Here is a 13,247-nt window from a genome sequence, read left to right on the forward strand (position 1 = left end):
TCATAACCTTTACTTACTACCTTGTTTTCTTTTCACAGTTGTTAAATCTAACTTGTATAAATTCCTTGAGGATATACAGGAGATCACATATCTTCTTCATTAAAACTTCAACAGCACCTATAGCTCAATAGTACATAGTAGATGTTACACAAATATTTACTGATTTTTCTAAGATAAGTTGAGAAAATTAATGGGCACAGTCACCCAAGAGGCCAAGACTAAAAGATAGTTCTGATTCCCCAGACCAATATATTTCCTTCTATCCCAAGTTATATTATATGAATGACCCCAATAACAGAATTCATAATATTCAGATCTCTTTATAATAAATGTTTTAAATGTTTTAAAAAATTAAAATAAAAAGCCTAAAATTCTAGATGTAGAACTATAAATAACAACAGAACACTTACCCTTTGTATGCAACTGATATCACCCTGCTGAAACCAAGGCTGAGGCTTGAAATCACTACAGATGATTGTTTTACGAAGCATAGTGCCAATTCTTGCTATGAAAAAATAAGAAAAACAATTTCATGAGCTTCTGTGACATTGAACAAAAACTATACAAAGACTAAGACATATTCCCAAGGTCACACAACTAGGCAATTCTTAAGTGTCTCGGTCCTCCTGACTCCAGGGCCGAGGCTCTTTCCACTGTACCACCTAGCTGTCCTTATATAATCTTTTTAAACCAAATCTCATTTTAAATTTGCTAAACACATCTTAATTCTAAAAGAAATCTGTGAATCCTTTCCAATATCTCCAATTTGTTAGATTCTGATTTTATTATATTAGATTTTCTTAAAGTAAGATAAATAGATCAAGGTTTAACATGGTTTAGCCATACATATACATGCAAGGTCATCAATGTGAAATTATCATTTAAAAAAGGGGGGAAACAAAAAAAGGGGAAAAAGACAAAAGGGAATAGAGGAGGTTGAGATGAATATCATGTTGCCCTGACACCTAGCTCTTTTATCTAAGTACCTAGCATTTTAAGAATATTACCCAAAATTACATAAATATGCAGTAATATTTTATGATTATGATATTTGGAAAAGAGGTTCCAGAAACAAAAACTATGATGAGTACAGGAATGAAAAGATATAAAAGAATGGATGCAAAGCAAAGTGAGAACAAGGGAAATTTTATACACACATACACACACACACACACACACACACACACACACACACACACACACACAGTGGATATAACAAAACAATCAAAACTGAATGCAACAAAATTATAATGACCAAGTTTAGCCCTTAAAAAGGAGATGAGAAGACACTTTCACCCACTTTACAAAATGGGAGTCCATGAGTACTATAATTTTAAAATTTTTCAAAATATTGGTTGGTTTTTTCTGAATATATTTTTTTCTTCCCCATTAACTGGATGGGAATGAGGTGAGGGATAGTGAGAGGGGTAGAAAGTGAGAGAAGCAGTGAGGAAAACAAAAAGATACCAATAATTTATTTTTAAAATAAAAACGTTATAGCACACTAGATACAGTAAAAGACTATAGGGTTCTACTTATGAGCTTCTCCAATGCAGAATGGGTTTGATTTCCACCCTCTGCATATACTGGAAGGTAAAAGGGAATGGACAAATAAATGAGATGGGAAAGGAGTTACTAGCTATGAATATGGCCCCAAAAATACTGTGATGTCTTCAATTCCCACTTTATAACTTTTAAGAGGTTCCTTTGAGAATCTTGCATTGACCAAAGTGCCTTAAATGTGAGTCTTAACATAAGGATGGAGTTAATGCCCTGCAGAGTTATAAAGATGATCATCCAGTTGAAGAGGTTATTTATCAATAAACCAATAAGCATTCATGAAGCACTTACTATGTATGTGCCAGGCTTGATACTAGGTGCAGAGCTGAGGATAGAACGACAAAGATGAAATAGTCTTTGCCTTCAAGGAGCTCCTATTGTGTGTAGGAGAAATAACACATACACATAATACATACAACATACAAAGTAAATACAAAGTAATTTCTAAGGGGAAGCACAGGAAATCAGAAAAGGTCTCCTACAGGCAGTGGCTCTTGACCTAGGGATTCCAAATGACAGGTGATGAAGAAGGATGAACCAGGTGCTGGAGACAGCCAATGCAAAATAAAAAAGACTGGAAACAGACTGTTTGATATGAGGAACAATAAAGTGGCCATTTTCGCCAGAAAGAATGAGTAAATGAGAGCAAAGTATAATAAGTCTAGAAAGGTAGGCTGGCACCAATTTGTGAAGAGCTTTAAATATCAAATGGGAAATAGCAGTTGATCCTAAAGCTAAAAGGAAAATGATGGGAGTTTATTGAAACGAGGAAGATGTGATATAGTCAGATCTTTCCTTTAGTTAATATTTTGATAGTTTTTGTAGAGGTTGGGTTGGAGTATATTGAATCTGTTAAAAATCCAATTAGGAACATGCTCCAGAAGAAAAGTAATGACCCCATGAAGTAGTGCCATGGTTGTAAAGGAAAAAGAAGATGAAGGATGAAAAAGATAACATGGAGGCAAATTTGAAACTGATTGTCTTCCTTAAAGCATCATTTATTAAAAAATGTAAGAGAATAAATGGAAGATCAGAAAGAATCCCAGACTGACAGACAATCCCAGAAGCTACAAGTTAAACTTCTCTACTGAAAAAATTCAGTATCTCTAAAACTCAGTTGGTGATACTGGAATAGAGTTCAAAAGAGACAAAACTGACTTAATCTGGAAGTCATCTGCATGAAGATAAACTGAATTTATGGGAGTTAATGAGGTTCCCTGAGAATGCAGACAGGGGAAAGACTCAGGAAAGAGTTTTGGGGTACATCAACAATTACTGAGTGGGCCAGAGAAGATGATCCAACCTGGAGAAAGATTTAAGAGAATCAGAAGACAATAACATACCAAAAGGAAAGAATGGTCTATCAAATACTACACAATCAAGAAGGAAGTGGACTGAGAAGGGAACATAAGATTTGGCACTTAAGAAAACACTAGTAATTTGGGAAAGTAAGTTTTAGCTGAGTGACAATTTCCAAAGGACCTAAGATGTGACAAGACCAAGTGAAGGCCACAAATATATCTTGTGATTTCTAAGGTTTGCCTAAAATTCACAGAGAGGTATAGGATGACCACCTGAGGAGTGATAGGGTCAAGGGAGGTTTAAAGTTAAGGAAAATGAGTTATTAGAGAACAGTTATTCTTTTTTTTTCTTTAGGATTTTGCAAGGCAAATGGGGTTCAGTGGCTTGCCCAAGGCCACACAGCTAGGTAATTATTAAGTGTCTGAGGTGGGATTTGAACTCAGGTACTCCTGACTCCAGGGCTGGTGCTCTATCCACTGTGCCACCTAGCCGCCCAGAGAAGAGTTATTCTTGATTCCTGAAGTAATGGAAACATAATACCATAAGTAATTCCTTGTTTTACCTTGCTCTGAAGTCAGATACTTATCTAGCTAATTGAAAATATGATATATGGCTTAAATCAATAAGTCTGCTATGCAACCAAATTTCCTGTTTAGGGAGTGGACAAAGGACAAAAGAAGAGGCAAATGTGCTAGATCCCAGTGATGGCCCAATCATTTTTCTATAGAATATGCCCTATATATAAGTAAACAAAAATGAATTATCCCTTGTCAGAACTGAATCCATACCAACTTGAAAATTAAATTGTAAAAATCTACCAATAACATTTTATAAAAATATGTACCCGAGTACAAATTTTTTTGTTGATTTATATAATCACTTCCTAATAACAGACTAACACAATCACCATTCCCATTATCACCTCCACCAGTTTTTTTAGATTTCAATTTCCTTGGAATTTATTGTAGCAAAAAAAAAGTTTACTTGCCATCAAAATGTTTTCGTTTTTTACAGTAGCTCTCTTAAAAAACCTCAGTGGTTAACACTGAATTTAATGAAAATTAGGCTACAATTATTTATTTGCTTTTCCACCTTATAAAACTAATCCTCAATTTACTTTTCTTTAACCAATACCAAATTTGAGAACCACTGTTTGGTCCCCTTCACTCCAATTTTTCTTCATAATTTCCCTAAAAGATATATTATAATGTATCTTATAATTTTATCTAATTCTATAAAGCAACACTGATAGTTTGATACAGCATATCCATTAATCTAGGCCAAGGTGGTCCAAAATGCATATATGGCCCACTTATGAGTTTACTAAATGCTTTATTAAACAAAGCTTGAGATGGTTCACTAAAATGGCCAATTCAAAATATATTTGTCTATCGTTTCAATAAAAACTTTTAAAAGTAAGGTTGGACAGTCCTGAGCTAAACAATGTCATTATATTTATTACATGAATGCAGAAACATGTATTTCTCAGTTATTTTGTTCTGTCTTTATTTCTATTATCTGTTTTGTAACAGCATCTGCCATCCAGAGTTTACTTTTGGCAGTGACCCAGGCTGGGCTCTCATATAATCTTCCTTCCCCCCTTCCCCCCTGCACTGAATTCTCCCCCCCCCCATACACACACACAAAAAAAAGGGAACATTGAGCCTCTAGGGAGATCTGGCTAGCACTGGATAGAGGGAAACCAGAAAATCAACTAAGAATTCAAGGAAGAAAACTGAAAAAGCCTGAGTAAAAACTCAGCTCACAAATAAAGCTACAACAAAACTCAGAAAGGCAGAAGGAAAAAAAAATCAGTAAAAAAAAAAAACAAGGAAGCAGAAGTTGTACCAAAATCCTCCAGTAGAAAAAAGAATCCTAAGATATCATAAAACATTAGAAAATTCAAAATGGTTCAAAACAGAAATTAAACTTTGAAAAGGATGTATATTATGACTGAAATGACCAGATTCAGAGCTATCAAGGAATAATTATAAAAGACAAACAATGGGATACCAAACTTAAGGCAATATAGAAAACTCTTTCCAAAGTAAAGGTTATCTGATCCAATTCACAAGCAAACTTTGAAAAACAACCTGTAACTGAATCAGCAATTGTCCATGTGGGTTTTTTTCCTCCCTCCTCAGTATAGCTTCTGGCCATAATGTGGCACTTATGTATATTGATTATTTGTACCTATTAATGAAGTTTCATGTTCCCTGTATGTAATTTTTTTTAAAAGCAGGTGAATTGAAAGCATCTTTTTCCTCTGGAAATAATAGGTGAAAAAATGTTTTTTTAAAAATACATTTCTGGGGAAGCTAGATGGCATAGTGGATAAAGCACCAGCCCTGGAATCAGGAGGTCAACCTGAGTTCAAATATGACCTCAGACATTTAATAATTGCCGTGACCTTGGGCAAAAAAAAATAAAAAATATGAGTTCTGATTCCATCTTGACCAAAGAACTCTGTGAAAATTAATCAGATTTCCTAGTATTCTGTGTTAAGAAAGAGTCCAGCTTCTTTAAAAAGCATTACTCCCTAATGCCAATGTACTGTGCTTTATGACTTAGGCACTGAACATCTATCTAATCCTTTAAAAAGTCCTACTCTATAGTTCACCTGTCAGATCGTAAACAGTTTATGACCAAGGAAGAGATAGAGAACATCATTCAAAACAAACCAGATAATTTTGACTACATTAAATTAAAAAGCTTTTGCACAGACAAAACCACTGTAACCAAGATCAAAAGAAATGTAGTAAATTGGGAAACAATCTTTACAACTAATGATTCTGACAAAGGACTCACTTCTAAAATATACAGAGAAAGAACTGAGTCAAATTTTCAAAAAAACAAGCCATTCCCCAATTGACAAATGGTCAAAGCTATGCAAAGCTGAGGAAATCAAAGCAATCCACAGTCATATGAAAAATTGCTCCAAATCATTACTTACTAGAGAAATGCAAATTAAAGCATCTGTGAGATACCACCTCACACCTCTCAGACTGGCCAATATGACCAGAAAAGACTGATCAATGTTGGAAGGGTTGTGGGAAATCTGGGACACTAATACATTGGTGGTAGAGCTGTGAACTCATCCAACCTTTCTGCTGAGCAATTTCGGATTATGCCCAAAGGGCAACAAAAATGTGCATACCGTTTGACCCAGCAATACCACTACTGGGTCTATACCCTGAAGAGATGATTAAAAAAAAAAGAGTAAAAATATCACTCATACAAAAATATTTATAGCAGCCCTGTTTGTGGTGGCAAAAAATTGGAAATTAAATTAAATCAATGTCCTTCAACTGGGGAATGGCTTAACAAACTGTGGTATGTGAATGTCATGGAACACTATTGTTCTATTACAAACCAGGAGGGATGGGAATTCAGGGAAACCTGGAGAAATTTGTATGAACTGATGCTGAGTGAGATGAGCAGAACCAGAAAAACACTGTACACCCTAACAGCAACATGGGGGTGATGTTCAACCCTGATGAACTTGCTCCTCCCTTCAGTGCAACATCCAGGGACAATTTTGAGCTACCTGCAATGGAGAATACCATCTGTATCCAGAGAAAGAATTATGGACTTTGAACAAAGACCATAGACCATTATCATCAAATTAGGAGGAAAAAAAGTATTATATGCATTATGTAATTTTACTATCTCATACTTTATATTTCTTCCTTAAGGATATGATTTCTCTGTCATCACATTCAACTGAGATCAATGTATAACATGGAACCAATGTAAACACTAACAGAATGCCTTCTGTAGGGGGGGGGGGGGAGGGAAGCAAGAATGGGGGGGTAAATTGTAAAACTCAAAATAAATAAAATCTTTCCAAAAACAAAAAGTCCTACTCTACTGTGGGTCTTTTGTATCTCAATATAAAGGTCACCACACTGTGGCATTCCCACATGCTTTGTCAATGTTATCCTTCGTGTCCTGACACCTGAAAAGACTACCTACATAGTAAATTGGTCATTTAGTGATGAATTCTTTGTTCAAGGCAATTAGGTATAAAATGACCTTCCATCTAAGATCTTCCACTTCAGTATAGTGAAAGCAGAGTAGCAGAAAAAGGTACAGAAAGTACTAAGAATTAAGTAATTTTTAGATCACCTGTAAATATTACCTTCTGCTACTCTCTCTACATTTGAGAGGTTTGTACAATGACTAACAAATAGGTATATTGTTGGTATAATTCAATATCAATCTTGGCATTCTCACTATAAATGAAATTAGAAATATCAAGGAAATTAGTGCTAAACTGAAGAATGATTCACAGGTACTCTCCTTGGAAAGTCAAATAAAGGAATTGGCAATCTGGTTTTATCATATACCCAAAATCAATGACTGGTTATCTGTCACTCAAGGAGTTTGCAAAAAGGTCACCTTCTAAACAGAAGGATGGTTCACAGGCATTTTCCTTAGAAAATAATTGCATCTTATGTACAAAGAAGTAAGAACTAGATAACCCTCTCCAAATGAAATCAACAAACATTTCAACACTCATCCTGTTCAATATGAAGAGAAATAGGTGAAATAATGAGAAATAATTAGAAAATATCAGTCAGGAGGAAAAAAACAAAGACATGTAGACTACACAAAAGCGATACTTTAAGAAAAGTAGGCACTGGACATAATGAATATCAAATAAACCACAAAAATAAATTCTATTACATTTTAAGAAAAGTAGGCACTGGACATAATGAATATCAAATAAACCACAAAAATAAATTCTATTACATTTTAACAGACAGGAAGAGACTTATGACTAATGTAGGAGTCAATCCTGAATCAGCTGTCAGCATACAGACTACAGATTTGTTAGAGCAAAGATCAATTAATCTAAATCTAAAAAATAAATATGAAAAAATATAGTATGCAGTTGAGACAAGTCAACTTTGACCCACTCAAATTAGTTACTGTCAATGAAAAATGGGTGAATGACAATGAAGGTTTGTACAATCTCATGTTGCCCACACTGCTCTTCAAAGACTATTATTCTTGTAAAATACTATCTGATGAATTGCTGGCAAGACTGGTCTTCCAGCATCCTGATCACTGTCTTCCTGAATTGGTAAATAACATAAGGGAAGATACCCAGAAGTCTTGACTTCTTATTTAGTGGCAAGGTACCTGATATGTAAAGAAGGAGTACTCTCTAAAGAAATCAGTCTTTTTACCAAGAATATAGCTTTCAGAAACTTATTCTACTTTGAAAACCTATGTAAAAAATATTACAATTCCTTCTTTTTTTTTTTAAGCAAGGCATTGGGGTTGGGTGACTTGCCTGGGGTCATATAGCTGGGAAATTGTTGGGAGTCTGGGGTCGGATTTGAGCTCAGGTCTTCCCTGACTCCAGGGCCAGTCCTCAATCTACTGTGCCACCTAGCTGTCCTGTCTTTGCATAATTATAATATTGGAAGATATTCTTAAAATTATTTTGCTATAATTCTCTTATAAATATTTCTGGTTATAGAACATTTTTCTTTTGGAAGTTCCTTTATGACTTGTTAATTCCCCACCACTTGAATTATTTTTATTCTCTATTTCCTTTTCTAATAATATAGAAAATTTTAAGTTTTTATGGATATTAATAGATGTCGCCTAAGTTATTCAATTGTATATAATTGGGTAATGTTTCCAATAAATTTCTTTATTTCTTCTTCAAAAAAAAGAAAAAGAAAAATGGGTCAAGACAACAGAAAGGGCATTTGACGTGAATTACAATTTCATATTGAAATCTAACCCATGTAAATCAATTGCCATGAGACCAAAAGAAATACCTTTAATGATCTCAAACTTCTCTCTAAAAGCAAACATCTATATTCTCCATTACTGAGAACAAAAAAGTGACATACATACATTCCAACAGCCAAAGGTCACGTTTAGAAAACTGAGGTCTGAGTAGATTTTATGAACTTGGATGGGAAAAAAAATTACATGTTTATTGGTTTCCTTTGTAATCTTATGTATTTTATTTTGTACATTTAAAAACATTTTGAAAAGGACCCATAAGATTCACTAGAATTTCAAAAGGATTCATGACAAAAGGGGACAAACTGTAAATGGGTTAAGAATGTAAATTCGGGGACAACTAGGTGGCTCAGTGGATAAAGCGCCGGCCCTGGAGCCAGGAGTACCTGGGTTCAAATCTGACCTCAGACACTTAATAATTACCTAACCGTGAGGCTTTGGGCAAGCCACTTAACCCCAATTACCTTGCAAAAACCTAAAAAACGAACAAAAAAAGAATGTAAATTCAATCATAAAAGATGGAAAATTATAAACTGTCACCTAATAAAATGGAAAGCAGTGAAAAGAAAAACCAGTTTAAAGAAAGCTTGTCAAGATATCCAACTAAACAAAATCATCCCAAGGATACTTAAAGATGAAAATGGAAGAACAAAAGAAAAATTGGAAGCAAACTGCAAACACAAGAGAATAATACTACACATGAACCATACTCAATATTCATGGTCCATCCGTTCATGGTCCATCCGTTCACAGAAGTAGAAATGAGATCTGATTAAGAACTAACTGATCAGAATAAAGACTGGAAAAGCAGACTAAACCAAGTAAAAAACCAACATTTGTGGGGTTGACAGAGCACATTTAAGAAATTACTTAAGAAATACAGGGACAGTTAGGTGGTGCAGTGGATAGAACACTGGCCCTAGAGTCAGGCGGACCTGAGAGTTCAAATCCTGGCTCAGACAATAATCTAGCTGTGTGTCCTTGGGCAAGTCACTTAACCCCACTACCTTGTAAAAATTTAAATGGAAAAAAAAAGTACAGAGGTTATCTGAAGATGAGGGAAAGGGGAAAAGACAGAATATATACAATTACTCTATCTATGTGCCAAGCTTATATTAAATTTTAATGAGTTACACATGTATCACATACACCCATCAAGGATCTCCTTATGAAGGATTATTAATAGGCAGGTTTCCCCAAACTACAGCAAACGATATCTGCTTCTGCCCTGAGTCTCCTGCTCTTCTTTATATGTATGTGCTAGCAATATGCACATACACACACACACACAACACACACCCCACCTGAATTTCCTAGGGACCTCAAACTCAACATGTCTAAAAGTGAATTTTTTTTTCCCATAACCTTTCTCAACTTTAGAAATTTCAGTCCAATGTCTCAGGTAAGTAATCTCAGCCCAATCTTAGATTTCTTATTCATCTTCACATCACATATCTAATCAATTTTTCCATTCAACCTTCACATCCCTCAAATATCACCCCCATTCTTTCACCTTAATTCAAGTCCTCATCAAGAACAAGCTAGAATAGTAATGCCTCTTAACTGATCCCCCTGCCCGATCTCTGACCACTTTATTCCATCTTACAAAATGATGCCAAAGTCGTTTCCTTAAACCTAGATCACGGGGTGGCTAGGTGGCACAGTGGATAAAGCACCGGCTCTGGAGTCAGGAGTACCTGGGTTCAAATCCAGTCTAAGACACTTAATAATTACCTAGCCTTGGGCAAGCCACTTAACCCCAGTGCCTGGCAAAAATCTAAAAACAAACAAACAAACAAAAAACCTAGATCACTCTCCTACTCAATCCACTCCATTGGCTTTTTTATCCTATACAACTGGACCCTAACCTACCTTTCCAGTCACACTAAACATTATTTTTGTCCTATAATTCATTAATCTGGTCAAACTGACCAATCTCTTTCTCAATCATAAAATTTCATCTCCCCCATCTCTTGGCCTTTGCATTAGCCATTCCCAAAGGCTGAACTGTCTTTTCTTCCTTACCTCCAAACTACAGTTTCTTTCTTTAAACATGAAGCTCAGCAATTTGGAACTATGGCACAAAAATGTAGCATATACCAGCAGCAATACCACTGTATCTGTATCCCAACATGATCACAGAAAAGGGAAGAGGACCCACATGTAAAAAATATTTATAGCAATTCTTTTTGTTGGCAAAGAATTAGAAACTGAGGGGGATACTCATCAAATGGGGAATGGCTGAACAAATTCGTGGTATATGAATGTGATAGAATACCATTGTTCCGTAAGAAATGATGAGCAGGCAGATTTGAGAAAAGCCTGAAAAGACATGAATTGAAGCTAAGTGTAAAGAGTAGAAGCAGAACACTGTACACAGTACCAGTAAGATTGGTGTGAAGATCATGACAGACTTAGCTCTTCTCAGCAGTACAATGATCCTAGACAATTACAAAAGATTCATGGAAGATGCCTTCCACATCCAGAGAAATAACTGTGGAATCTGAAAAAGCATACTATTTTCAGTTGGGGGGGGGGTTCCTTTCTTGTGGCTTTTACCTTTTGTTATGATTCTTCTCTTACAAGGTAACTAATGTAGAAATATGATTAATATGATTGTATATGTATTACCTATAGCAGATTGCTTGATATCTTGGAAAGGGGAGTAGGGAGAACAATTTGGAACTCAAAACTATCTTTACGTTATTATGTTATTGGAAAAATAAGAAAAATTAGGTGAAAAAAAAAGGACACATAAATTCCCAGACCCAATGGGAAAGGAAGTATGAGAAAACTAGGAAAAAAACAAACATGAAGCTCAGGCTTCTTCCAAGTGGAACCTTTTCTAACTCCAACTGCTAGCATCTTTCCTACAGTAGTACCTTATATGACTATTTATATTTATTCACTTTATATTTATGCTATATTTATGTTTACATGAACTTATTTCCCCAATTTGAATGAAAGCTGATTGTGAGTAGAGATTATTTCATTCTTTGTAATTATATCACTAGTTGTACAAGTATTAAGACTCCTTAATAAATACTTGTTGAAATGTAAAGACTGACAAATTGCTCTCTGTGGGGGGAGGGAAGTAAGATGGGGGAAAATTTGTAAAACTCAAAAATAAAATCTTTAATTAAGAAAGTAAATAAATGCCTGTTAATTAATGGACCACTACATAATTGAAAAATAATTGAAGAGTAAGATCCCAGTCTGCCTGTTGATTCAAAAAAAAAAGCTTCAAAAGAAAAAATAGTTTTTTTTAAAGCAAAGAAGCTTCCATCCATATATGGAAACCATTAAAAATTTCTCAAAAAAAAGAATAACTTTGTTCTATAAGCCTTTGATCTTAAAAAAACAAATCAGGCAAGGCATATTAACAAGGAACCAAATGTTCCCACTAGTAGGATGGAGGAAATGCAGGAAAGGGTACAAATTCAATCAATCAAGAAGGATATACTATGGAAGGGAATTTCCTTCAGATGTCAAAGTGCTTCAGATGTTTTTATTCCCGGATGAGTTCATGCCAGTTGCCAACTTCGGATATCATTTGCAGGCATCTGGACCCATTCAAAAGGACGAGGTCAGACCATTCACACATTTTAAAATAAAAATAAGTGGATGAAGAAAGACTCTCCGACCTGATGATACGCTCTGTGGACAATTTATAGTCTGGAATGAAGTAGGAAACAAGGCGTGAAAATTGTTCCTTTGTTCATCTCAAACTTCTTCCAGAAACAAAGACTCCTGTTTGCCCGGCTCCAAGGGCCAGCCCGAAAGGCCATCCCTGAGCCCATCGGAACAGCAGCACACTTACGAGACGTCTCGCCGGCTCTTTTCAAGTTCTAACCCGAAGTTTTAGGGGTCTGGTCGGGACTGAGGGCCGGAGTGGGAGCCCCTTTCCCAGGGCCGGCCAGGAGCAGGCTCGGCACAGGGGCATTTCAGGCACCCCAGCCAGGGTCTCCACCGAGCGTGGGTCGGGTTGGACTGATCAGACGTGCAAAACGCCGGGGAAAGGAGACAATGGGAGCGGGGGCCGGGCCGGGGCCGGGGCGAGCCCGGCGGGGAGAGCTGTGGATCCCCGGGCCGGGGTCCGCGGGGGGCGAGCGGGCGGGTGATGCAATCGGGCGCCGCGCGGGGGGCGTCGGGGGCGTCACGCGCCGCCCGAGGGGAACCAAGTTTGGGGGCGCGCGGCCCCCCCGCCGAGGGGCCCCCCCGGCCCGCCCGCCCCGCCGCGGGGCCCAGCGCCCGCCCGGCCCCGGGGGGAAGGACGAGGCCCACGCGCGGGGCCCGGGGGCCGCCTTTACCTGGTCCTCAGGCGGGGGGCCGCCGCATCGGGCGCCCGAGGCTCCGGCCGGGCCGCGCTGGGGCCGGAGCGGCGGCGGAGAGGCGCGAGCGAGCCGCGAGCAGCGCGGGGAGGCCGGCGGGAGAGGCCGGCGGGAGAGGCCGGCGGGAGAGGCCGGCGAGGGCGCGCTGCGCGGGGACACACCGCCGCGGTGCGACGGCCGGCGGGAGAGCCGCGGGGGCGGGGCCGGCGGAGGACACGCCCCCGGGCCCGGGGCCACGCCCCGGCCCGCCCCCGGAGCGCGCCTGCACCGGAAACGTGCCCCCTT

The 13,247-nt window shown here is 37.9% G+C and overlaps 1 protein-coding gene across 3 annotated transcripts in view; it reads right to left on the reverse strand.

Annotated features, from left to right (window-relative positions):
- The window catches only part of N4BP2 (NEDD4 binding protein 2), an 81,508-nt gene extending 68,489 nt beyond the window's left edge, over positions 1-13,019 (reverse strand). For all 3 annotated transcript variants that reach the window (XM_074229593.1, XM_074229592.1, XM_074229594.1), the window contains exons 1-2: positions 12,942-13,019; positions 411-505 (exon numbers count right to left, since the gene is read on the reverse strand). The gene's annotated coding sequence lies outside the window, so the exon portion shown is untranslated. The remainder of the gene's footprint in view (positions 1-410; positions 506-12,941) is intronic.
- Between the last annotated feature and the right edge of the window lie 228 nt (positions 13,020-13,247).

This window comes from Macrotis lagotis, chromosome 3 (genome assembly GCF_037893015.1).
Source record: "Macrotis lagotis isolate mMagLag1 chromosome 3, bilby.v1.9.chrom.fasta, whole genome shotgun sequence".
Lineage (NCBI taxonomy): Eukaryota > Metazoa > Chordata > Mammalia > Peramelemorphia > Peramelidae > Macrotis > Macrotis lagotis.